General features: G+C 33.1%; 5 non-coding genes and 1 pseudogene across 5 annotated transcripts; all 6 read left to right on the top strand.

Moving 5' to 3' along the window:
- The first annotated feature begins 3945 nt into the window (after positions 1 to 3945).
- Positions 3946 to 5940, top strand: LOC138914503 (small subunit ribosomal RNA). The gene has a single exon (XR_011420348.1). It is a non-coding gene; the product is annotated as a small subunit ribosomal RNA (ribosomal RNA).
- A 623-nt stretch (positions 5941 to 6563) lies between these two features.
- Positions 6564 to 6742, top strand: LOC138914500 (5.8S ribosomal RNA). Its single transcript, XR_011420345.1, has one exon. It is a non-coding gene; the product is annotated as a 5.8S ribosomal RNA (ribosomal RNA).
- A 398-nt stretch (positions 6743 to 7140) lies between these two features.
- Positions 7141 to 11097, top strand: LOC138914497 (large subunit ribosomal RNA). Its single transcript, XR_011420343.1, has one exon. It is a non-coding gene; the product is annotated as a large subunit ribosomal RNA (ribosomal RNA).
- Positions 11098 to 16959: 5862 nt separating this feature from the next.
- LOC138914502 (small subunit ribosomal RNA) lies at positions 16960 to 18954 on the top strand. Its single transcript, XR_011420347.1, has one exon. It is a non-coding gene; the product is annotated as a small subunit ribosomal RNA (ribosomal RNA).
- A 622-nt stretch (positions 18955 to 19576) lies between these two features.
- Positions 19577 to 19755, top strand: LOC138914496 (5.8S ribosomal RNA). Its single transcript, XR_011420342.1, has one exon. It is a non-coding gene; the product is annotated as a 5.8S ribosomal RNA (ribosomal RNA).
- Positions 19756 to 20153: 398 nt separating this feature from the next.
- LOC138914499 (large subunit ribosomal RNA) lies at positions 20154 to 23835 on the top strand (annotated as a pseudogene).
- Positions 23836 to 24000: the final 165 nt, after the last annotated feature.

The raw sequence follows: 24000 nt of genomic DNA, 5'->3' as shown, positions 1-24000 counted from the left end.
AAAAATAATCAGTTCTAGTATGGATATGAAAAAATATTGAGTTTTATGGATATTGAAGAGATAATAAGCTCTAGTATGGATATGGAAAAAATTAATTATATTGTAATAGTAAATAATAAGTTATATGGATATAGGAAGAAAATTAGGTTCTAGTATGGATATGAAAAAAATTAGTTATATGAATATGGGAAAATTTATAAGTTCTAGTATGGATATGGGAAAAAGAATAAGTTCTAGTATGGATATGAAAAAATATTGAGTTATATGAATATTAAAGAAATAATAAGTTCTAGTATGAATATTGAAAAATATTATTTATATTGATATGGTAAATAATGATTTATATGGATATGGGATAAATACTAAATTCTAGTGTGGATATGGAAAAAACGAGTTATATGGATATGGGAAAAATAATAAGTTCAAATATGGATATGGAAAAAAATTAGTTTAATAGTTATAGGTATGGAAAAAAAATTAATTATATAGATATAGAACAAAAAATAAGTTATATGGATATGGTGGCATCAGTACGAAATATGCCCAATTTACATACACCGGAGCCGCAGTACGATAAATACCCAATATTTAGACGTCGTGGCCAAAAACATATATAGGGAGGCAGTGCTCGCCGACCGGCCGTATTGTTCAAAATTTATGTTTATCATATTATTTTGGCAATGCTATATATAAATGATATCTTATACATATAATTCAATTATAGCGATATGGAAATACCATATTATATGTATAAAGAAAAAAATGTATAATAAAATATACATTGACATACAAATATGGCTAGTTGTATGGATATGCCGTATTCATTATATGGATACGGCATATAGATTATATAAATATGACCAAAAAATATTTTATATTGATATGGCAAATAAAGAAATTACTTGAATATGGAAATAAAAGAAGTTATATTGATATGGAAGAAAATAATGAGTCATATAGATATGTTGGCATCAGTACGAAATATGCCCAAATTACCAACACCGGGGCCGCAGTACGAAAAATACCCAATATTTAGACGTCGTGGCCAAAAACATATATAGGGAGGCAGTGCTCGCCGACCGGCCGTATTGTTCAAAATTTATGTTTATCATATTATTTTGGCAATGCTATATATAAATGATATCTTATACATATAATTCAATTATAGCAATATGGAAATACCATATTATATGTATAAAGAAAAAAAATGTATAATAAAATATACATTGACATACAAATATGGCTAGTTGTATGGATATGCCGTATTCATTATATGGATACGGCATATAGATTATATAAATATGACCAAAAAATATTTTATATTGATATGGCAAATAAAGAAATTACTTGAATATGGAAATAAAAGAAGTTATATTGATATGGAAGAAAATAATGAGTCATATAGATATGTTGGCATCAGTACGAAATATGCCCAATTTACATATACCGGGGCCGCAGTACGAAAAATACCCAATATTTAGACGTCGTGGCCAAAAACATATATAGGGAGGCAGTGCTCGCCGACCGGCCGTATTGTTCAAAATTTATGTTTATCATATTATTTTGGCAATGCTATATATAAATGATATCTTATACATATAATTCAATTATAGCGATATGGAAATACCATATTATATGTATAAAGAAAAAAAATGTATAATAAAATATACATTGACATACAAATATGGCTAGTTGTATGGATATGCCGTATTCATTATATGGATACGGCATATAGATTATATAAATATGCCCAAAAAATATTTTATATTGATATGGCAAATAAAGAAATTACTTGAATATGGAAATAAAAGAAGTTATATTGATATGGAAGAAAATAATGAGTCATATAGATATGTTGGCATCAGTACGAAATATGCCCAATTTACATACACCGGGGCCGCAGTACGAAAAATACCCAATATTTAGACGTCGTGGCCAAAAACATATATAGGGAGGCAGTGCTCGCCGACCGGCCGTATTGTTCAAAATTTATGTTTATCATATTATTTTGGCAATGCTATATATAAATGATATCTTATACATATAATTCAATTATAGCGATATGGAAATACCATATTATATGTATAAAGAAAAAAAATGTATAATAAAATATACATTGACATACAAATATGGCTAGTTGTATGGATATGCCGTATTCATTATATGGATACGGCATATAGATTATATAAATATGACCAAAAAATATTTTATATTGATATGGCAAATAAAGAAATTACTTGAATATGGAAATAAAAGAAGTTATATTGATATGGAAGAAAATAATGAGTCATATAGATATGTTGGCATCAGTACGAAATATGCCCAATTTACATACACCGGGGCCGCAGTACGAAAAATACCCAATATTTAGACGTCGTGGCCAAAAACATATATAGGGAGGCAGTGCTCGCCGACCGGCCGTATTGTTCAAAATTTATGTTTATCATATTATTTTGGCAATGCTATATATAAATGATATCTTATACATATAATTCAATTATAGCGATATGGAAATACCATATTATATGTATAAAGAAAAAAAATGTATAATAAAATATACATTGACATACAAATATGGCTAGTTGTATGGATATGCCGTATTCATTATATGGATACGGCATATAGATTATATGGATATGACCAAAAAATAATTCATAAAGAAATTATATGAATATGGCAGAAATAATTGGTTATATTAATATGATCAAATAATACTTTATATAAAAAAGTGAATATCTTTGGTTGGGTGGCAAAGAGAATTAAATATGCCCGATATATAGACGTCGTGGCCAAAAACTACTATAGGGTGAAGTGCTTGTCTGTTGGTCTATATATATACATATAATATTTTATGCGTACACATTATTATTATAGATAGTTAATATCTATCGTATGGGTGGCAAACGGAATTAAATAATTTCGATATTTAGACGTCGTGGCCAAAAACTACTATAGGATGGTCAGTGGTTGTCCACCAATTAATTATTGAACAAACCATATGAATATCATATGCTGTTGTCAATATAATGTATATCAATAATAATAAAAAATAAGGATGGTACAGTAAGTAGTCCATCTACTATTGAACAAAATATATTATAATATATACTTTTGTTATCAATAGAACAACATATATTAAAATCAAAATATTATCCGTATAAATTTGTTTCTTAAATGAAATTAAGACTTGGCTACGCGGTTAATATTATAAACCCATGATAATAAGGTGAAACAGAGGTCAAGTTTCTATTATATATAGAATAACAAATTGTTTCCGACTTTTATCGTTAATCTTTGGTGGCAGGTATATATGATAATTTATATTAAATTATTATATCCCCTGTCGTTTGGGCACAGAGTATCGCTTGCCGGTACAATGTGTTTACAAAAAGCATTATAATAAAATATAATTGCAATATTAGTGATCAAAATAATTTCATATGCGCTCGGTTTTATATCATATATTACCAGAGAGTTATATGGAAAAGATAAATTTTAAATTTATCATCAAAATGCAAATGATTTAACTCAATATTTATATTGGTTAAACAAAAATTGTACATGTGTGGATACAATAATTATGTATGTTGAACAAAAATGATATTTTAGAATGAAATATGTATATATAATATAATAAAAACTTATAGAAAGAACAATATATATTGAAAATTGTGTTATAAAAAAGTTGTACTTTTTCTTTAACATCAATTATAAACTTGTTATATTAGTGGCGAAACAAGTAAAAATTAAAGAACGTATACGAATGCCATATAAAAATGGCCGTATTCGAATTAAAATAGAATTATTTCACAAAGCAAAAAAAAAATATTGAATTAAAATCAATATTTAAGAAAAACCGAACATATAAAATGGAAATAAAATCTATTATATTTATATTACTAATTTCTATTCAAAAAATATGAATGAAATATGAACGAAAACATTATTCTGGTTGATCCTGCCAGTAGTTATATGCTTGTCTCAAAGATTAAGCCATGCATGTCTAAGTACACACGAATTAAAAGTGAAACCGCAAAAGGCTCATTATATCAGTTATGGTTCCTTAGATCGTTAACAGTTACTTGGATAACTGTGGTAATTCTAGAGCTAATACATGCAATTAAAACATGAACCTTATGGGACATGTGCTTTTATTAGGCTAAAACCAAGCGATCGCAAGATCGTTATATTGGTTGAACTCTAGATAACATGCAGATCGTATGGTCTTGTACCGACGACAGATCTTTCAAATGTCTGCCCTATCAACTTTTGATGGTAGTATCTAGGACTACCATGGTTGCAACGGGTAACGGGGAATCAGGGTTCGATTCCGGAGAGGGAGCCTGAGAAACGGCTACCACATCTAAGGAAGGCAGCAGGCGCGTAAATTACCCACTCCCAGCTCGGGGAGGTAGTGACGAAAAATAACAATACAGGACTCATATCCGAGGCCCTGTAATTGGAATGAGTACACTTTAAATCCTTTAACAAGGACCAATTGGAGGGCAAGTCTGGTGCCAGCAGCCGCGGTAATTCCAGCTCCAATAGCGTATATTAAAGTTGTTGCGGTTAAAACGTTCGTAGTTGAACTTGTGCTTCATACGGGTAGTACAACTTACAATTGTGGTTAGTACTATACCTTTATGTATGTAAGCGTATTACCGGTGGAGTTCTTATATGTGTTTAAATACTTGTATTTTTTCATATGTTCCTCCTATTTAAAAACCTGCATTAGTGCTCTTAAACGAGTGTTATTGTGGGCCGGTACAATTACTTTGAACAAATTAGAGTGCTTAAAGCAGGCTTCAAATGCCTGAATATTCTGTGCATGGGATAATGAAATAAGACCTCTGTTCTGCTTTCATTGGTTTTCAGATCAAGAGGTAATGATTAATAGAAGCAGTTTGGGGGCATTAGTATTACGACGCGAGAGGTGAAATTCTTGGACCGTCGTAAGACTAACTTAAGCGAAAGCATTTGCCAAAGATGTTTTCATTAATCAAGAACGAAAGTTAGAGGTTCGAAGGCGATCAGATACCGCCCTAGTTCTAACCATAAACGATGCCAGCTAGCAATTGGGTGTAGCTACTTTTATGGCTCTCTCAGTCGCTTCCCGGGAAACCAAAGCTTTTGGGCTCCGGGGGAAGTATGGTTGCAAAGCTGAAACTTAAAGGAATTGACGGAAGGGCACCACCAGGAGTGGAGCCTGCGGCTTAATTTGACTCAACACGGGAAAACTTACCAGGTCCGAACATAAGTGTGTAAGACAGATTGATAGCTCTTTCTCGAATCTATGGGTGGTGGTGCATGGCCGTTCTTAGTTCGTGGAGTGATTTGTCTGGTTAATTCCGATAACGAACGAGACTCAAATATATTAAATAGATATCTTCAGGATTATGGTGTTGAAGCTTATATAGCCTTCATTCATGGTGGCAGTAAAATGTTTATTGTGTTTGAATGTGTTTATATAAGTGGAGCCGTACCTGTTGGTTTGTCCCATTATAAGGACACTAGCTTCTTAAATGGACAAATTGCGTCTAGCAATAATGAGATTGAGCAATAACAGGTCTGTGATGCCCTTAGATGTCCTGGGCTGCACGCGCGCTACAATGAAAGTATCAACGTGTATTTCCTAGACCGAGAGGTCCGGGTAAACCGCTGAACCACTTTCATGCTTGGGATTGTGAACTGAAACTGTTCACATGAACTTGGAATTCCCAGTAAGTGTGAGTCATTAACTCGCATTGATTACGTCCCTGCCCTTTGTACACACCGCCCGTCGCTACTACCGATTGAATTATTTAGTGAGGTCTCCGGACGTGATCACTGTGACGCCTTGTGTGTTACGGTTGTTTCGCAAAAGTTGACCGAACTTGATTATTTAGAGGAAGTAAAAGTCGTAACAAGGTTTCCGTAGGTGAACCTGCGGAAGGATCATTATTGTATAATATCCTTACCGTTAATAAAAAAATTTGTTAATACAAATTTAATACAAATTACCAATATATATATATATATACATAATAATTATAATAATAATTATACCAAAAATATGATCTTAAAAGTAAAAGATCAAATAAATTTCGAACAAGCAAATCGAAATATTGTAATAATATAATATTATTACAAATAAATTAAATAGAAACAAACATAAAATTCGAACAAGCAAATCGAATTATTAATATAATAAAATATATTTTATATATTTATTATAAACTTTTGTGTGTATATGGACCATAATATACACGCGTTGCGAGATGTATTGGCCAACTAATTTGATGATGATCATACATTGGATAATGCAACAACCTAAAATATACAATGTTGTACCTGGTTTCAGGTTAATGTTTTATATAAAATTATCAATATATATTAACAAACAAATGCCATTACAAATAATACTTTGATATATATTGTTTATATAAAACTAAGACATTTCGCAGCATTTATTTTAGGTATATAAATACATTTATTGAAGGAATTGATATATGCCAGTAAAATGGTGTATTTTTAATTTCTTTCAATAAAAACATATTTGACCAAATTTAAAACCAATATTATAAAACTCTAAGCGGTGGATCACTCGGCTCATGGGTCGATGAAGAACGCAGCAAACTGTGCGTCATCGTGTGAACTGCAGGACACATGAACATCGACATTTTGAACGCATATCGCAGTCCATGCTGTTATGTACTTTAATTAATTTTATAGTGCTGCTTGGACTACATATGGTTGAGGGTTGTAAGACTATGCTAATTAAGTTGTTTATACAAATTTTATAATAAAATTTTATAAGCATATGGTATATTATTGGATAAAAATAATTTAATTATTTTATTCATAATATTAACAAATATATGAAAAACATTATCTCACAATAGTAATTAAACTTTGAGAAAAACGAAGAGGAATATTTTCTTTTTCAATCAAATAATACTGAGAAATGTCTAGCATAAAATATTATCTAGAATTGTCTCTTATTAATGATTTGAAATATGAAAAACGTTGACAATATTATTATTCTTCGTTAATTCGTTACAAATAAATGCCATTAATATATATATACGTCAGCTTTAAACGAATTTAATAAAATGTTTTATCATTATATATAAAGAATTAATTGCAAATAAAAGTTATATACAACCTCAACTCATATGGGACTACCCCCTGAATTTAAGCATATTAATTAGGGGAGGAAAAGAAACTAACAAGGATTTTCTTAGTAGCGGCGAGCGAAAAGAAATCAGTTCAGCACTAAGTCACTTTGTCTATATGGCAAATGTGAGATGCAGTGTATGGAGCGTCAATATTCTAGTATGAGAAATTAACGATTTAAGTCCTTCTTAAATGAGGCCATTTACCCATAGAGGGTGCCAGGCCCGTATAACGTTAATGATTACTAGATGATGTTTCCAAAGAGTCGTGTTGCTTGATAGTGCAGCACTAAGTGGGTGGTAAACTCCATCTAAAACTAAATATAACCATGAGACCGATAGTAAACAAGTACCGTGAGGGAAAGTTGAAAAGAACTCTGAATAGAGAGTTAAACAGTACGTGAAACTGCTTAGAGGTTAAGCCCGATGAACCTGAATATCCGTTATGGAAAATTCATCATTAAAATTGTAATATTTAAACAATATTATGATAATAGTGTGCATTTTTTCCATATAAGGACATTGTAATCTATTAGCATACCAAATTTATCATAAAATATAACTTATAGTTTATTCAAATTAAATTGCTTGCATTTTAACACAGAATAAATGTTATTAATTTGATAAAGTGCTGATAGATTTATATGAATACAGTGCGTTAATTTTTCGGAATTATATAATGGCATGATTATCATTGATTTTTGTGTTTATTATATGCACTTGTAGGATTAACAATGCGAAAGATTCAGGATACCTTCGGGACCCGTCTTGAAACACGGACCAAGGAGTCTAACATATGTGCAAGTTATTGGGATATAAACCTAATAGCGTAATTAACTTGACTAATAATGGGATTAGTTTTTTAACTATTTATAGCTAATTAACACAATCCCGGGGCGTTCTATATAGTTATGTATAATGATATTTATATTATTTATGCCTCTAACTGGAACGTACCTTGAGCATATATGCTGTGACCCGAAAGATGGTGAACTATACTTGATCAGGTTGAAGTCAGGGGAAACCCTGATGGAAGACCGAAACAGTTCTGACGTGCAAATCGATTGTCAGAATTGAGTATAGGGGCGAAAGACCAATCGAACCATCTAGTAGCTGGTTCCTTCCGAAGTTTCCCTCAGGATAGCTGGTGCATTTTAATATTATATAAAATAATCTTATCTGGTAAAGCGAATGATTAGAGGCCTTAGGGTCGAAACGATCTTAACCTATTCTCAAACTTTAAATGGGTAAGAACCTTAACTTTCTTGATATGAAGTTTAAGGTTATGATATAATGTGCCCAGTGGGCCACTTTTGGTAAGCAGAACTGGCGCTGTGGGATGAACCAAACGTAATGTTACGGTGCCCAAATTAACAACTCATGCAGATACCATGAAAGGCGTTGGTTGCTTAAAACAGCAGGACGGTGATCATGGAAGTCGAAATCCGCTAAGGAGTGTGTAACAACTCACCTGCCGAAGCAACTAGCCCTTAAAATGGATGGCGCTTAAGTTGTATACCTATACATTACCGCTAAAGTAGATGATTTATATTACTTGTGATATAAATTTTGAAACTTTAGTGAGTAGGAAGGTACAATGGTATGCGTAGAAGTGTTTGGCGTAAGCCTGCATGGAGCTGCCATTGGTACAGATCTTGGTGGTAGTAGCAAATAATCGAATGAGACCTTGGAGGACTGAAGTGGAGAAGGGTTTCGTGTGAACAGTGGTTGATCACGAGTTAGTCGGTCCTAAGTTCAAGGCGAAAGCCGAAAATTTTCAAGTAAAACCAAAAACGCAATATATACAAATCAAGCTAATATAATATACTTGAATAATTTTGAACGAAAGGGAATACGGTTCCAATTCCGTAACCTGTTGAGTATCCGTTTGTTATTAAATATGGGCCTCGTGCTCATCCTGGCAACAGGAACGACCATAAAGAAGCCGTCGAGAGATATCGGAAGAGTTTTCTTTTCTGTTTTATAGCCGTACTACCATGGAAGTCTTTCGCAGAGAGATATGGTAGATGGGCTAGAAGAGCATGACATATACTGTTGTGTCGATATTTTCTCCTCGGACCTTGAAAATTTATGGTGGGGACACGCAAACTTCTCAACAGGCCGTACCAATATCCGCAGCTGGTCTCCAAGGTGAAGAGTCTCTAGTCGATAGAATAATGTAGGTAAGGGAAGTCGGCAAATTAGATCCGTAACTTCGGGATAAGGATTGGCTCTGAAGATTGAGATAGTCGGGCTTGATTGGGAAACAATAACATGGTTTATGTGCTCGTTCTGGGTAAATAGAGTTTCTAGCATTTATGTTAGTTACTTGTTCCCCGGATAGTTAGTTACGTAGCCAATTGTGGAACTTTCTTGCTAAAATTTTTAAGAATACTAATTGGGTCAAACCAATTAGTTCTTATTAATTATAACGATTATCAATTAACAATCAATTCAGAACTGGCACGGACTTGGGGAATCCGACTGTCTAATTAAAACAAAGCATTGTGATGGCCCTAGCGGGTGTTGACACAATGTGATTTCTGCCCAGTGCTCTGAATGTCAAAGTGAAGAAATTCAAGTAAGCGCGGGTCAACGGCGGGAGTAACTATGACTCTCTTAAGGTAGCCAAATGCCTCGTCATCTAATTAGTGACGCGCATGAATGGATTAACGAGATTCCTACTGTCCCTATCTACTATCTAGCGAAACCACAGCCAAGGGAACGGGCTTGGAATAATTAGCGGGGAAAGAAGACCCTTTTGAGCTTGACTCTAATCTGGCAGTGTAAGGAGACATAAGAGGTGTAGAATAAGTGGGAGATATTAGACTTCGGTTTGGTATCGTCAATGAAATACCACTACTCTTATTGTTTCCTTACTTACTTGATTAAATGGAACGTGTATCATTTCCTAGCCATTATACGGATATATTTATTATATCTTATGGTATTGGGTTTTGATGCAAGCTTCTTGATCAAAGTATCACGAGTTTGTTATATAATCGCAAACAAATTCTTTAATAAAACGGTGCATTTATGTATTTTTGATTTGAAAATTTGGTATAACTCCAATTACTCAGGTATGATCCAATTCAAGGACATTGCCAGGTAGGGAGTTTGACTGGGGCGGTACATCTCTCAAATAATAACGGAGGTGTCCCAAGGCCAGCTCAGTGCGGACAGAAACCACACATAGAGCAAAAGGGCAAATGCTGACTTGATCTCGGTGTTCAGTACACACAGGGACAGCAAAAGCTCGGCCTATCGATCCTTTTGGTTTAAAGAGTTTTTAACAAGAGGTGTCAGAAAAGTTACCATAGGGATAACTGGCTTGTGGCGGCCAAGCGTTCATAGCGACGTCGCTTTTTGATCCTTCGATGTCGGCTCTTCCTATCATTGTGAAGCAAAATTCACCAAGCGTTGGATTGTTCACCCATGCAAGGGAACGTGAGCTGGGTTTAGACCGTCGTGAGACAGGTTAGTTTTACCCTACTAATGACAAAACGTTGTTGCGACAGCATTCCTGCGTAGTACGAGAGGAACCGCAGGTACGGACCAATGGCACAATACTTGTTCGAGCGAACAGTGGTATGACGCTACGTCCGTTGGATTATGCCTGAACGCCTCTAAGGTCGTATCCGTGCTGGACTGCAATGATAAATAAGGGGCAATTTGCATTGTATGGCTTCTAAACCATTTAAAGTTTATAATTTACTTTATAAACGACAATGGATGTGATGCCAATGTAATTTGTAACATAGTAAATTGGGAGGATCTTCGATCACCTGATGCCGCGCTAGTTACATATAAAAGCATTATTTAATACAATGACAAAGCCTAGAATCAATTGTAAACGACTTTTGTAACAGGCAAGGTGTTGTAAGTGGTTGAGCAGCTGCCATACTGCGATCCACTGAAGCTTATCCTTTGCTTGATGATTCGATAATAAACATAAATTTAATTGTGTTTATTTTGTTTGGCTTTTTTAAGTCAGAATATATATATATATAAAATATATATATATAAAATAATAATTATATTTAAATAAATTTTATTTAAATATATTTAACAATGGTAGCCATATGTATCGTCATCCTATTAGTGACGCGTATAAAAATATTCTAAGTCCGAACATGCAAATAAGAGACATATGCAAGTATATGTACTTCTTAAGGTAGCCAACTGAATCGTCATCCTATTAGTGACGTGTATACAAATATTCTAAGTCCGAACATACAAGTAAGAGACATATGCAAGTATATGTACCTCTTAAGGTAGCCAACTGAATCGTCATCCTATTAGTGACGTGTATAAAAATATTCTAAGTCCGAACATACAAGTAAGAGACATATGCAAGTATATGTACCTCTTAAGGTAGCCAACTGAATCGTCATCCTATTAGTGACGTGTATAAAAATATTCTAAGTCCGAACATACAAGTAAGAGACATATGCAAGTATATGTACCTCTTAAGGTAGCCAACTGAATCGTCATCCTATTAGTGACGCGTATAAAAATATTCTAAGTCCGAACATGCAAGTAAGAGACATATGCAAGTATATGTACCTCTTAAGGTAGCCAACTGAATCGTCATCCTATTAGTGACGTGTATAAAAATATTCTAAGTCCGAACATGCAAGTAAGAGACATATGCAAGTATATGTACCTCTTAAGGTAGCCAACTGAATCGTCATCCTATTAGTGACGTGTATAAAAATATTCTAAGTCCGAACATACAAGTAAGAGACATATGCAAGTATATGTACCTCTTAAGGTAGCCAACTGAATCGTCATCCTATTAGGGACCTCTAAAAAAAAATTCGAAGTCCGAACATGCAAGTAAGAGACATATGCAAGTAATGTCCTCTTAAAATAGATATTGAATCGTCATCCTATTAGTGACGTGTATAAAAATATTCCAAGTCCAAACATGAGTTATATGGATATGAAAATAATATTAAGTTCTAGTATGGATATGAAAAAAATGAGTTATATGGATATGGGAAAAATAACAAGTTCTAGTATGGATATGAAAAAAATGAGTTATGTGGATATGGGAAAATAATAAGTTCTAGTATGGATATGAAAAAAAAATGAGTTATATGGATATGGAAAAGAATACAGAGTTCTAGTATGGATATGGAAAAATGAGTTATATGAATATGGGAAAAATGATAAGTTCTAGTATGGATATGAAAAAATATTGAGTTATATGGATATTAAAGAAATAATAAGTTCTAGTATGGATATGAAAAAAATTATATGAGTAGTATATGGATATGGAAAAAATTAGTTCTAGTATGGATATGAAAAAAATTAGTTCTATGGATATGGGAAAAATAATAAGTTCTAGTATGAATATGGAAAAATAAGTATATGGTAATAAGTTCTAGTATGGATATGGAAAAAATTATTAATATAAAATATAAGTTCTAGTATGGATATGAAAAAAATTAGTTATATGAATATGGGAAAATATAAGTTCTAGTATGGATATGGGAAAAATAATAAGTTCTAGTATGGATATAAAAAAATATTGAGTTATATGGATATTAAAGAAATAATAAGTTCTAGTATGGATATGGAAAAAAATTAGTTATATTGATATGCTAAATAATGAGTTATATGCATATGGGAAAAATACTAAGTTGTAGTATGGATATGGGAAGAATACTGAGTTCTAGTATGGATATGGGAAAAATAATCAGTTCTAGTATGGATATGAAAAAATATTGAGTTTTATGGATATTGAAGAGATAATAAGCTCTAGTATGGATATGGAAAAAATTAATTATATTGTAATAGTAAATAATAAGTTATATGGATATAGGAAGAAAATTAGGTTCTAGTATGGATATGAAAAAAATTAGTTCTATGGATATGGGAAAAATAAAAAGTTCTGGTATGGATATGGAAAAATATTAAGTTATATGGATATTTAAGAAATAATAAGTTCTAGTATGGATATGGAATAAAATGAGTTATATAGATATGGCAAAATATAATGTTCTAGTATGGATATGAAAAAAATTAGTTATATGAATATGGGAAAATTTATAAGTTCTAGTCTGGATATGGGAAAAAGAATAAGTTCTAGTATGGATATGAAAAAATATTGAGTTATATGAATATTAAAGAAATAATAAGTTCTAGTATGAATATGGAAAAATATTATTTATATTGATATGGTAAATAATGATTTATATGGATATGGGATAAATACTAAATTCTAGTGTGGATATGGAAAAAACGAGTTATATGGATATGGAAAAATAATAAGTTCAAGTATGGATATGGAAAAAAATTAGTTTAATAGTTATAGGTATGGAAAAAAAATTAATTATATAGATATAGAACAAAAAATAAGTTATATGGATATGGTGGCATCAGTACGAAATATGCCCAATTTACATACACCGGAGCCGCAGTACGATAAATACCCAATATTTAGACGTCGTGGCCAAAAACATATATAGGGAGGCAGTGCTCGCCGACCGGCCGTATTGTTCAAAATTTATGTTTATCATATTATTTTGGCAATGCTATATATAAATGATATCTTATACATATAATTCAATTATAGCGATATGGAAATACCATATTATATGTATAAAGAAAAAAAATGTATAATAAAATATACATTGACATACAAATATGGCTAGTTGTATGGATATGCCGTATTCATTATATGGATACGGCATATAGATTATATAAATATGACCAAAAAATATTTTATATTGATATGGCAAATAAAGAAATTACTTGAATATGGAAATAAAAGAAGTTATATTGATATGGAAGAAAATAATGAGTCATATAGATATGTTGGCATCAGTACGAAATATGCCCAATTTACATACACCGGGGCCGCAGTACGAAAAATACCCAATATTTAGACGTCGTGGCCAAAAACATATATAGGGAGGCAGTGCTCGCCGACCGGCCGTATTGTTCAAAATTTATGTTTATCATATTATTTTGGCAATGCTATATATAAATGATATCTTATACATATAATTCAATTATAGCGATATGGAAATACCATATTATATGTATAAAGAAAAAAAATGTATAATAAAATATACATTGACATACAAATATGGCTAGTTGTATGGATATGCCGTATTCATTATATGGATACGGCATATAGATTATATAAATATGACCAAAAAATATTTTATATTGATATGGCAAATAAAGAAATTACTTGAATATGGAAATAAAAGAAGTTATATTGATATGGAAGAAAATAATGAGTCATATAGATATGTTGGCATCAGTACGAAATATGCCCAATTTACATACACCGGGGCCGCAGTACGAAAAATACCCAATATTTAGACGTCGTGGCCAAAAACATATATAGGGAGGCAGTGCTCGCCGACCGGCCGTATTGTTCAAAATTTATGTTTATCATATTATTTTGGCAATGCTATATATAAATGATATCTTATACATATAATTCAATTATAGCGATATGGAAATACCATATTATATGTATAAAGAAAAAAAATGTATAATAAAATATACATTGACATACAAATATGGCTAGTTGTATGGATATGCCGTATTCATTATATGGATACGGCATATAGATTATATAAATATGACCAAAAAATATTTTATATTGATATGGCAAATAAAGAAATTACTTGAATATGGAAATAAAAGAAGTTATATTGATATGGAAGAAAATAATGAGTCATATAGATATGTTGGCATCAGTACGAAATATGCCCAATTTACATACACCGGGGCCGCAGTACGAAAAATACCCAATATTTAGACGTCGTGGCCAAAAACATATATAGGGAGGCAGTGCTCGCCGACCGGCCGTATTGTTCAAAATTTATGTTTATCATATTATTTTGGCAATGCTATATATAAATGATATCTTATACATATAATTCAATTATAGCGATATGGAAATACCATATTATATGTATAAAGAAAAAAAATGTATAATAAAATATACATTGACATACAAATATGGCTAGTTGTATGGATATGCCGTATTCATTATATGGATACGTCATATAGATTATATAAATATGACCAAAAAATATTTTATATTGATATGGCAAATAAAGAAATTACTTGAATATGGAAATAAAAGAAGTTATATTGATATGGAAGAAAATAATGAGTCATATAGATATGTTGGCATCAGTACGAAATATGCCCAATTTACATACACCGGGGCCGCAGTACGAAAAATACCCAATATTTAGACGTCGTGGCCAAAAACATATATAGGGAGGCAGTGCTCGCCGACCGGCCGTATTGTTCAAAATTTATGTTTATCATATTATTTTGGCAATGCTATATATAAATGATATCTTATACATATAATTCAATTATAGCGATATGGAAATACCATATTATATGTATAAAGAAAAAAAATGTATAATAAAATATACATTGACATACAAATATGGCTAGTTGTATGGATATGCCGTATTCATTATATGGATACGGCATATAGATTATATGGATATGACCAAAAAATAATTCATAAAGAAATTATATGAATATGGCAGAAATAATTGGTTATATTAATATGATCAAATAATACTTTATATAAAAAAGTGAATATCTTTGGTTGGGTGGCAAAGAGAATTAAATATGCCCGATATATAGACGTCGTGGCCAAAAACTACTATAGGGTGAAGTGCTTGTCTGTTGGTCTATATATATACATATAATATTTTATGCGTACACATTATTATTATAGATAGTTAATATCTATCGTATGGGTGGCAAACGGAATTAAATAATTTCGATATTTAGACGTCGTGGCCAAAAACTACTATAGGATGGTCAGTGGTTGTCCACCAATTAATTATTGAACAAACCATATGAATATCATATGCTGTTGTCAATATAATGTATATCAATAATAATAAAAAATAAGGATGGTACAGTAAGTAGTCCATCTACTATTGAACAAAATATATTATAATATATACTTTTGTTATCAATAGAACAACATATATTAAAATCAAAATATTATCCGTATAAATTTGTTTCTTAAATGAAATTAAGACTTGGCTACGCGGTTAATATTATAAACCCATGATAATAAGGTGAAACAGAGGTCAAGTTTCTATTATATATAGAATAACAAATTGTTTCCGACTTTTATCGTTAATCTTTGGTGGCAGGTATATATGATAATTTATATTAAATTATTATATCCCCTGTCGTTTGGGCACAGAGTATCGCTTGCCGGTACAATGTGTTTACAAAAAGCATTATAATAAAATATAATTGCAATATTAGTGATCAAAATAATTTCATATGCGCTCGGTTTTATATCATATATTACCAGAGAGTTATATGGAAAAGATAAATTTTAAATTTATCATCAAAATGCAAATGATTTAACTCAATATTTATATTGGTTAAACAAAAATTGTACATGTGTGGATACAATAATTATGTATGTTGAACAAAAATGATATTTTAGAATGAAATATGTATATATAATATAATAAAAACTTATAGAAAGAACAATATATATTGAAAATTGTGTTATAAAAAAGTTGTACTTTTTCTTTAACATCAATTATAAACTTGTTATATTAGTGGCGAAACAAGTAAAAATTAAAGAACGTATACGAATGCCATATAAAAATGGCCGTATTCGAATTAAAATAGAATTATTTCACAAAGCAAAAAAAAAATATTGAATTAAAATCAATATTTAAGAAAAACCGAACATATAAAATGGAAATAAAATCTATTATATTTATATTACTAATTTCTATTCAAAAAATATGAATGAAATATGAACGAAAACATTATTCTGGTTGATCCTGCCAGTAGTTATATGCTTGTCTCAAAGATTAAGCCATGCATGTCTAAGTACACACGAATTAAAAGTGAAACCGCAAAAGGCTCATTATATCAGTTATGGTTCCTTAGATCGTTAACAGTTACTTGGATAACTGTGGTAATTCTAGAGCTAATACATGCAATTAAAACATGAACCTTATGGGACATGTGCTTTTATTAGGCTAAAACCAAGCGATCGCAAGATCGTTATATTGGTTGAACTCTAGATAACATGCAGATCGTATGGTCTTGTACCGACGACAGATCTTTCAAATGTCTGCCCTATCAACTTTTGATGGTAGTATCTAGGACTACCATGGTTGCAACGGGTAACGGGGAATCAGGGTTCGATTCCGGAGAGGGAGCCTGAGAAACGGCTACCACATCTAAGGAAGGCAGCAGGCGCGTAAATTACCCACTCCCAGCTCGGGGAGGTAGTGACGAAAAATAACAATACAGGACTCATATCCGAGGCCCTGTAATTGGAATGAGTACACTTTAAATCCTTTAACAAGGACCAATTGGAGGGCAAGTCTGGTGCCAGCAGCCGCGGTAATTCCAGCTCCAATAGCGTATATTAAAGTTGTTGCGGTTAAAACGTTCGTAGTTGAACTTGTGCTTCATACGGGTAGTACAACTTACAATTGTGGTTAGTACTATACCTTTATGTATGTAAGCGTATTACCGGTGGAGTTCTTATATGTGTTTAAATACTTGTATTTTTTCATATGTTCCTCCTATTTAAAAACCTGCATTAGTGCTCTTAAACGAGTGTTATTGTGGGCCGGTACAATTACTTTGAACAAATTAGAGTGCTTAAAGCAGGCTTCAAATGCCTGAATATTCTGTGCATGGGATAATGAAATAAGACCTCTGTTCTGCTTTCATTGGTTTTCAGATCAAGAGGTAATGATTAATAGAAGCAGTTTGGGGGCATTAGTATTACGACGCGAGAGGTGAAATTCTTGGACCGTCGTAAGACTAACTTAAGCGAAAGCATTTGCCAAAGATGTTTTCATTAATCAAGAACGAAAGTTAGAGGTTCGAAGGCGATCAGATACCGCCCTAGTTCTAACCATAAACGATGCCAGCTAGCAATTGGGTGTAGCTACTTTTATGGCTCTCTCAGTCGCTTCCCGGGAAACCAAAGCTTTTGGGCTCCGGGGGAAGTATGGTTGCAAAGCTGAAACTTAAAGGAATTGACGGAAGGGCACCACCAGGAGTGGAGCCTGCGGCTTAATTTGACTCAACACGGGAAAACTTACCAGGTCCGAACATAAGTGTGTAAGACAGATTGATAGCTCTTTCTCGAATCTATGGGTGGTGGTGCATGGCCGTTCTTAGTTCGTGGAGTGATTTGTCTGGTTAATTCCGATAACGAACGAGACTCAAATATATTAAATAGATATCTTCAGGATTATGGTGTTGAAGCTTATATAGCCTTCATTCATGGTGGCAGTAAAATGTTTATTGTGTTTGAATGTGTTTATATAAGTGGAGCCGTACCTGTTGGTTTGTCCCATTATAAGGACACTAGCTTCTTAAATGGACAAATTGCGTCTAGCAATAATGAGATTGAGCAATAACAGGTCTGTGATGCCCTTAGATGTCCTGGGCTGCACGCGCGCTACAATGAAAGTATCAACGTGTATTTCCTAGACCGAGAGGTCCGGGTAAACCGCTGAACCACTTTCATGCTTGGGATTGTGAACTGAAACTGTTCACATGAACTTGGAATTCCCAGTAAGTGTGAGTCATTAACTCGCATTGATTACGTCCCTGCCCTTTGTACACACCGCCCGTCGCTACTACCGATTGAATTATTTAGTGAGGTCTCCGGACGTGATCACTGTGACGCCTTGTGTGTTACGGTTGTTTCGCAAAAGTTGACCGAACTTGATTATTTAGAGGAAGTAAAAGTCGTAACAAGGTTTCCGTAGGTGAACCTGCGGAAGGATCATTATTGTATAATATCCTTACCGTTAATAAAAAAATTTGTTAATACAAATTTAATACAAATTACCAATATATATATATATATACATAATAATTATAATAATAATTATACCAAAAATATGATCTTAAAAGTAAAAGATCAAATAAATTTCGAACAAGCAAATCGAAATATTGTAATAATATAATATTATTACAAATAAATTAAATAGAAACAAACATAAAATTCGAACAAGCAAATCGAATTATTAATATAATAAAATATATTTTATATATTTATTATAAACTTTTGTGTGTATATGGACCATAATATACACGCGTTGCGAGATGTATTGGCCAACTAATTTGATGATGATCATACATTGGATAATGCAACAACCTAAAATATACAATGTTGTACCTGGTTTCAGGTTAATGTTTTATATAAATTATCAATATATATTAACAAACAAATGCCATTACAAATAATACTTTGATATATATTGTTTATATAAAACTAAGACATTTCGCAGCATTTATTTTAGGTATATAAATACATTTATTGAAGGAATTGATATATGCCAGTAAAATGGTGTATTTTTAATTTCTTTCAATAAAAACATATTTGACCAAATTTAAAACCAATATTATAAAACTCTAAGCGGTGGATCACTCGGCTCATGGGTCGATGAAGAACGCAGCAAACTGTGCGTCATCGTGTGAACTGCAGGACACATGAACATCGACATTTTGAACGCATATCGCAGTCCATGCTGTTATGTACTTTAATTAATTTTATAGTGCTGCTTGGACTACATATGGTTGAGGGTTGTAAGACTATGCTAATTAAGTTGTTTATACAAATTTTATAATAAAATTTTATAAGCATATGGTATATTATTGGATAAAAATAATTTAATTATTTTATTCATAATATTAACAAATATATGAAAAACATTATCTCACAATAGTAATTAAACTTTGAGAAAAACGAAGAGGAATATTTTCTTTTTCAATCAAATAATACTGAGAAATGTCTAGCATAAAATATTATCTAGAATTGTCTCTTATTAATGATTTGAAATATGAAAAACGTTGACAATATTATTATTCTTCGTTAATTCGTTACAAATAAATGCCATTAATATATATATACGTCAGCTTTAAACGAATTTAATAAAATGTTTTATCATTATATATAAAGAATTAATTGCAAATAAAAGTTATATACAACCTCAACTCATATGGGACTACCCCCTGAATTTAAGCATATTAATTAGGGGAGGAAAAGAAACTAACAAGGATTTTCTTAGTAGCGGCGAGCGAAAAGAAATCAGTTCAGCACTAAGTCACTTTGTCTATATGGCAAATGTGAGATGCAGTGTATGGAGCGTCAATATTCTAGTATGAGAAATTAACGATTTAAGTCCTTCTTAAATGAGGCCATTTACCCATAGAGGGTGCCAGGCCCGTATAACGTTAATGATTACTAGATGATGTTTCCAAAGAGTCGTGTTGCTTGATAGTGCAGCACTAAGTGGGTGGTAAACTCCATCTAAAACTAAATATAACCATGAGACCGATAGTAAACAAGTACCGTGAGGGAAAGTTGAAAAGAACTCTGAATAGAGAGTTAAACAGTACGTGAAACTGCTTAGAGGTTAAGCCCGATGAACCTGAATATCCGTTATGGAAAATTCATCATTAAAATTGTAATATTTAAACAATATTATGATAATAGTGTGCATTTTTTCCATATAAGGACATTGTAATCTATTAGCATACCAAATTTATCATAAAATATAACTTATAGTTTATTCAAATTAAATTGCTTGCATTTTAACACAGAATAAATGTTATTAATTTGATAAAGTGCTGATAGATTTATATGAATACAGTGCGTTAATTTTTCGGAATTATATAATGGCATGATTATCATTGATTTTTGTGTTTATTATATGCACTTGTAGGATTAACAATGCGAAAGATTCAGGATACCTTCGGGACCCGTCTTGAAACACGGACCAAGGAGTCTAACATATGTGCAAGTTATTGGGATATAAACCTAATAGCGTAATTAACTTGACTAATAATGGGATTAGTTTTTTAACTATTTATAGCTAATTAACACAATCCCGGGGCGTTCTATATAGTTATGTATAATGATATTTATATTATTTATGCCTCTAACTGGAACGTACCTTGAGCATATATGCTGTGACCCGAAAGATGGTGAACTATACTTGATCAGGTTGAAGTCAGGGGAAACCCTGATGGAAGACCGAAACAGTTCTGACGTGCAAATCGATTGTCAGAATTGAGTATAGGGGCGAAAGACCAATCGAACCATCTAGTAGCTGGTTCCTTCCGAAGTTTCCCTCAGGATAGCTGGTGCATTTTAATATTATATAAAATAATCTTATCTGGTAAAGCGAATGATTAGAGGCCTTAGGGTCGAAACGATCTTAACCTATTCTCAAACTTTAAATGGGTAAGAACCTTAACTTTCTTGATATGAAGTTTAAGGTTATGATATAATGTGCCCAGTGGGCCACTTTTGGTAAGCAGAACTGGCGCTGTGGGATGAACCAAACGTAATGTTACGGTGCCCAAATTAACAACTCATGCAGATACCATGAAAGGCGTTGGTTGCTTAAAACAGCAGGACGGTGATCATGGAAGTCGAAATCCGCTAAGGAGTGTGTAACAACTCACCTGCCGAAGCAACTAGCCCTTAAAATGGATGGCGCTTAAGTTGTATACCTATACATTACCGCTAAAGTAGATGATTTATATTACTTGTGATATAAATTTTGAAACTTTAGTGAGTAGGAAGGTACAATGGTATGCGTAGAAGTGTTTGGCGTAAGCCTGCATGGAGCTGCCATTGGTACAGATCTTGGTGGTAGTAGCAAATAATCGAATGAGACCTTGGAGGACTGAAGTGGAGAAGGGTTTCGTGTGAACAGTGGTTGATCACGAGTTAGTCGGTCCTAAGTTCAAGGCGAAAGCCGAAAATTTTCAAGTAAAACCAAAAACGCAATATATACAAATCAAGCTAATATAATATACTTGAATAATTTTGAACGAAAGGGAATACGGTTCCAATTCCGTAACCTGTTGAGTATCCGTTTGTTATTAAATATGGGCCTCGTGCTCATCCTGGCAACAGGAACGACCATAAAGAAGCCGTCGAGAGATATCGGAAGAGTTTTCTTTTCTGTTTTATAGCCGTACTACCATGGAAGTCTTTCGCAGAGAGATATGGTAGATGGGCTAGAAGAGCATGACATATACTGTTGTGTCGATATTTTCTCCTCGGACCTTGAAAATTTATGGTGGGGACACGCAAACTTCTCAACAGGCCGTACCAATATCCGCAGCTGGTCTCCAAGGTGAAGAGTCTCTAGTCGATAGAATAATGTAGGTAAGGGAAGTCGGCAAATTAGATCCGTAACTTCGGGATAAGGATTGGCTCTGAAGATTGAGATAGTCGGGCTTGATTGGGAAACAATAACATGGTTTATGTGCTCGTTCTGGGTAAATAGAGTTTCTAGCATTTATGTTAGTTACTTGTTCCCCGGATAGTTAGTTACGTAGCCAATTGTGGAACTTTCTTGCTAAAATTTTTAAGAATACTAATTGGGTCAAACCAATTAGTTCTTATTAATTATAACGATTATCAATTAACAATCAATTCAGAACTGGCACGGACTTGGGGAATCCGACTGTCTAATTAAAACAAAGCATTGTGATGGCCCTAGCGGGTGTTGACACAATGTGATTTCTGCCCAGTGCTCTGAATGTCAAAGTGAAGAAATTCAAGTAAGCGCGGGTCAACGGCGGGAGTAACTATGACTCTCTTAAGGTAGCCAAATGCCTCGTCATCTAATTAGTGACGCGCATGAATGGATTAACGAGATTCCTACTGTCCCTATCTACTATCTAGCGAAACCACAGCCAAGGGAACGGGCTTGGAATAATTAGCGGGGAAAGAAGACCCTTTTGAGCTTGACTCTAATCTGGCAGTGTAAGGAGACATAAGAGGTGTAGAATAAGTGGGAGATATTAGACTTCGGTTTGGTATCGTCAATGAAATACCACTACTCTTATTGTTTCCTTACTTACTTGATTAAATGGAACGTGTATCATTTCCTAGCCATTATACGGATATATTTATTATATCTTATGGTATTGGGTTTTGATGCAAGCTTCTTGATCAAAGTATCACGAGTTTGTTATATAATCGCAAACAAATTCTTTAATAAAACGGTGCATTTATGTATTTTTGATTTGAAAATTTGGTATAACTCCAATTACTCAGGTATGATCCAATTCAAGGACATTGCCAGGTAGGGAGTTTGACTGGGGCGGTACATCTCTCAAATAATAACGGAGGTGTCCCAAGGCCAGCTCAGTGCGGACAGAAACCACACATAGAGCAAAAGGGCAAATGCTGACTTGATCTCGGTGTTCAGTACACACAGGGACAGCAAAAGCTCGGCCTATCGATCCTTTTGGTTTAAAGAGTTTTTAACAAGACGTGTAAGAAAAGTTACCATAGGGATAACTGGCTTGTGGCGGCCAGCGTTCATAGCGACGTCGCTTTTTGATCCTTCGATGTCGGCTCTTCCTATCATTGTGAAGCAAAATTCACCAAGCGTTGGATTGTTCACCCATGCAAGGGAACGTGAGCTGGGTTTAGACCGTCGTGAGACAGGTTAGTTTTACCCTACTAATGACAAAACGTTGTTGCGACAGCATTCCTGCGTAGTACGAGAGGAACCGCAGGTACGGACCAATGGCACAATACTTGTTCGAGCGAACAGTGGTATGACGCTACGTCCGTTGGATTATGCCTGAACGCCTCTAAGGTCGTATCCGTGCTGGACTGCAATGATAAATAAGGGGCAATTTGCATTGTATGGCTTCTAAACCATTTAAAGTTTATAATTTACTTTATAAACGACAATGGATGTGATGCCAATGTAATTTGTAACATGTAAATTGGGAGGATCTTCGATCACCTGATGCCGCGCTAGTTACATATAAAAGCATTATTTAATACAATGACAAA

The sequence above is a fragment of the Drosophila takahashii genome, unplaced genomic scaffold, assembly GCF_030179915.1.
Source record: "Drosophila takahashii strain IR98-3 E-12201 unplaced genomic scaffold, DtakHiC1v2 scaffold_24, whole genome shotgun sequence".
NCBI lineage: Eukaryota > Metazoa > Arthropoda > Insecta > Diptera > Drosophilidae > Drosophila > Drosophila takahashii.
This window is presented reverse-complemented; position numbering and strand designations above follow the sequence as displayed.